This window comes from Quercus suber, unplaced genomic scaffold (genome assembly GCF_002906115.3).
Source record: "Quercus suber isolate HL8 unplaced genomic scaffold, Cork oak 2.0 scaffold_759, whole genome shotgun sequence".
NCBI lineage: Eukaryota > Viridiplantae > Streptophyta > Magnoliopsida > Fagales > Fagaceae > Quercus > Quercus suber.
In genome coordinates this window covers 1-4,476 of record NW_027070195.1, presented here as the reverse complement: position 1 = coordinate 4,476, position 4,476 = coordinate 1, and the positions used below count along the sequence as shown (strand labels likewise).

General features: G+C 33.4%; 1 long non-coding RNA gene across 7 annotated transcripts; it reads right to left on the bottom strand.

Annotated features, from left to right (window-relative positions):
- Positions 1 to 1,474: 1,474 nt before the first annotated feature.
- Positions 1,475 to 4,467, bottom strand: LOC111988956 (uncharacterized). Of its 7 annotated transcripts, none has more exons than XR_010626384.1 (6): positions 4,247 to 4,467; positions 3,513 to 3,625; positions 3,318 to 3,395; positions 2,617 to 2,767; positions 2,399 to 2,468; positions 1,475 to 1,810 (listed from the first exon to the last, which is right to left on the bottom strand). It is a non-coding gene; the product is annotated as an uncharacterized LOC111988956 (long non-coding RNA). The 7 variants fall into 7 exon arrangements; XR_010626386.1 differs by having other exon boundaries at positions 3,567 to 3,625; XR_010626383.1 differs by having other exon boundaries at positions 4,276 to 4,467.
- Between the last annotated feature and the right edge of the window lie 9 nt (positions 4,468 to 4,476).

Here is a 4,476-nt window from a genome sequence, read left to right as displayed (position 1 = left end):
ACTTTATTTTTAAAAATTAACAAAACAGCCTATCATATTATTCTTACTATTATTACATTATTATAATTAAAATTAATTCAGCTCCACAACATAGTGAGTGCACGTGGATCATGGGCAATATTTCAGTTTAATTACACTTCACGCACGTGAAAGTGTAAACTGTAAAGCATGCCGTTATGTGCTCTCGAAAGGAAACACCACATGTCACCAATAAAACAAACAGAAGTGTGAGAAATTTTAATTTACAGTTGCCAAGGATCTTAATTCTTTTTGCCTTTCAATTTTTTTAATTTGGCTTGGGATAATAAACTCATTATAAAAAGGGTGGGATAAAGAAATGTTCAAGTTGAGATAAGATTTTGCAATACTAATTTAAAATAAAATAAAAAATTGTAATTGGTTAGCTATAATTGGGAAAGATTTTGAATCCTAGACATATTTGTTAAAAATATCAAAAATTACTTTTTTTTTTTTGGTTAATTTAGTAGTTGAGTGTGAGTAGATTTAACAATGGAGTATCTCCATTAGAAATACCAGGAGAAAGCAGTTGAGCTACAATCTCTTGGCAAGAACGATAAATTAAGATACAAACCTTTTGTCATGCAACCGTATATAACTTTACACGGTAATAAGTTAGGCCTTCTCCATCAATGTTAGGCCTTCTCCAACTAGCAAAAGGTAGACAAGACAAGTTGATATGTCTTTCTTTCTATGTAAAGTGTAAGGTACCTTTCCTTACCCACTTTGTTTTGTTAATGGTTTTCAAATGAAGGATTATTGGTTTTATTGATATTTAATGTTTATAGACGTGAGATAAGAGGCAGTAATGGATCAGAGAGTCATAAAGCACTAAAAACAGAATCAATCTTTTATGGAATGACACGCAAAGGAGGAGGAGTTCAATAGGAAGCTTCATAGCAATGTTATGGATATGATTATATATATATATATATATATTGTAACTTATTGAGGTGATAAGTTGTTATATCAATTTTTTGTTTGAGGTTGTGATATCATTTTTAATTTACACCAATCACAACATTTTACATTATGAAACAAATTGTATTGGGTCATTAGATTTATTTAAAAGGAAAATGATTGCAAAGACATCAAATTTATTATGGGTCAATAAATATATTGTGTGAAACAAGTTGTGTTGTGACATTAGATTTATTGAGAAGATGAATGGTTTACTTTGTAGTTAAAAAGTATAAACACATAATTTTTTAGCTTTACTCTGCAAAGAAACTCGATATAATGTTAAAGCTCCCAGCCAAATTGAGTTTTATTCACCACTAAAGAGTGCAAGTTCTCTCGTTTTAATAGATGAATAACATTCAAACAATAAAATTTTGGAGTCAAATCCTATAATAATAGGCAACAGTTTAGAAGATTGCAATAGATTATGCCAATTTTTTTTTTTTAATTACTAGGGAGATGCATAACACATGCAAAGAAGAATAGAAAAAAAAAATTTTAAAATAAAGATTAGAATTATTTAAGATTGATAAAATCGTTATTTGGATGGTCAGACTATATTTTACCTAGCTAGATGATCATTCGCATGAAAATAGGTGTAGGAACATATGAGTTGTAGGGATTTCAAGACCATCTAGTATTGTGATCTAAAATTGAAAATCTTATTAGCCAATCAAAACACTGGCATGTTACTATATCTACGCTAGTTTTCTTCATCTGCCTCAAAAACCTTCCTCAGCTTCTCTTCATCTGACTCAAAAACCTTTCTCACTTGTTTCAGCTCCTTATTCATAGACAGCAACTCTGTACAGCGGTTAAGTTTTGGCAAATCCTGCAGGATCAAAGTATAACATTGGCATTTGTTTACCATGTACTAACCAATATAACGAACTTAGAGCATGAAAATTTTGCAGCAGTGTATATCCTGCTTTTACAAAGAAAAAAAAAAGTTCAGACAACAAAGTCAGAGGATGTCATTGATAATTTTATTTAAAGCCAATTTAATTTCTAGCTAAATAAATGAGAGATAAATGGGGTGGAGGAAGAAGTTTACTAAAACTTTTTCCCTTAAATAGTACTAAAATGGAACAAGGAAAGGAAAAGTGTTGTGTTGTCATGTATGAATGTCATTGGCCAAGGCACACAATGTGAAAAGTATGTTGTACACTTGCACTATGATAGTAAAGTGAGCTTGCAAAATAGCATGCCTTGACAACAATGGTAGCCATAAAGAACTTTGAGGCAGTGATATTTTTTTTTTTAAACTAGCTTCTAAAACAGAGAAATGAAGTTTATTGGTGAAAATGGTAAATAATCGAGGAACCTTGCGTATCAGATACAGGAAATCTTCAACTGACAGATTTCCCCTCTTTGAAATGAAGTTTATTGGTGAAAATGGAAAATAATTGAGGAAACTCACGTATTAGATACAGGAAATCTTCAACTGATAGCTTTCCCCTCTTTGGTCTAATATCTTGGACTTTATGCTCCTGCAGAAAAGTTAAAGATGTTGACACAAGCCTACTGTGGGGGTAGAAACTCAAGTTTATGTATTGAGCCCAAAGCCCTATGTGAAGGTTACTGTGTGTCTGAAAAGGCGAAAATTGTTGAGGAGTATTCCGCATGAAAGAAAGATACCTGGGGGTGAAGAAGATCCGTCCGAAGAGAGCACCAGCGTTCCGAAGAGATTATTCTCCTCGGATGTAAAAATTCTTGGTCAAGCAAATATCTGAAGGGTTCGAATGATCTTACTAATGACTTCAGCTATCTGGATAAGTTTTGGATATGCCTGGAGATAAGAAGAATAGAGAAATATCTAAAAGGAAAAGCTGTCATCACCACATTAAATGCACTGCATCTGCTTTTCTAACCGCATTAATATGGAGAAGACCCCTGAACAGTGTCAATCCAGCTACCACCACTCACAGAAAGCTAAGGAAGAAATGTGACATGACACATACTCAAGTGGACACTTAGATGAAGAACAAGTGGACGGTGAAGATGATGAGGGAGGATGCTATATAAAGAAAAAGCTTCTAGAGAAGAAGGGGACTTTTGGAGAGTCGTGTTGATTTTTCTTTCAATAATATTCCTCTTCGAACATCAAATTGAAAGACTTTGAAGTGTGTTATTTATCAGTTCCTTCTTAGCACTGTAGTTAACTATTGTTTAGTCCATAATCAGCCTAGCTCTTTCACTCATTCTCTACAAATTCATTATTCTGGGTTCATTGGGCTCATAATCCAAACCTTTTGGGCTTGGGCCACAAAAATATTCCCTACACCTACCATGACATTTTACTTTGAGAGTAAATTGTCAGTACCAAAAGAACTACTTACCAAATCTGTGACATACTCCACAATGTCCCCAACAAGTGCAGCACTTTACTGCAGTACCTGGATATGGTCCTGTTTATTCTGCATAAATTAATTAACATGATCACACACACACACACACACACACACACACAGAGAAAGTATTGAAAGAAATAAATTAATAATAATAAAAAAGAGAAAGAGAGACAGAAAAGTAACTCATGGCTAGCAAACTATACAATTCCTAAGCCCAAATGCTTTAATGAAGAAGACCTGTGCTACAAATTTGTGCAGGCCCCATCAACCACGTTCAAATCACACAAGATTCCAATCTATAAAAACAAAAAGATTGATGAGAGAGGGAGTATTTGAAATTGGAGTGAAAGACATAATATTAAACTCCAAAAAATGGGTCATAAAATTGGATGGAAATGCATAAAATGCAGAGAAATAAAATACATATATAAATCGATACAAAAAGTCTCCAAATTCATTCAAAGGCCAAAATTAATGAACCCTTTTAGCTTATGAAAGCAGACACTACTGTTGGTTGGTTCATTTCACGTGCATCAAGTTAAACAAGCTTCTTTCTTGAGTACTAAAAATCAAAGAGATTGAGATTGAGGTTATCAATCTATCTACATAAGTTCAAGGACCCAAATTGATGTTACATTCCCCCAAAACAGAACCAAAATCTACAAAATTCAACTACCCAATATCCCAATACAAACATCAACAACAGTGCAAGATGTCAAAACAAAGAGAAATTTAAAATAAATAAAAAAATTGAAACAATTTATATGGAAAAATAAATATGAAGATAAATTGTACAAATGGGAAGAGAACCAGGGAGCTGAGAAAAAGATGAGAGTAGAGACAGAAGTGTATAAATAAAGCTTGGAAATTTGGGGGTTATACTTGAATCAACAAGAAATGCAATTGTGGTGGTTTACTTCTTTAAGTTGGGTCTAAGCCTGTTTACCCAATGAAGATAGCACGGCTTTCCAGTCTCTGCAAGTGGCATTTGGATCAAAAGGAGCTTGAGTCTCTTAGGGCCATACTTCTTTAAAAGGATTAACAGCACTTACATCTTCCTCTGCTTTCCACTGCCCTTTCCTTAAAACCACACCTCTTTTCCCTTCCATTTTTCTCTCTTATCTCAAATTTGAAACATCTCTCAGAA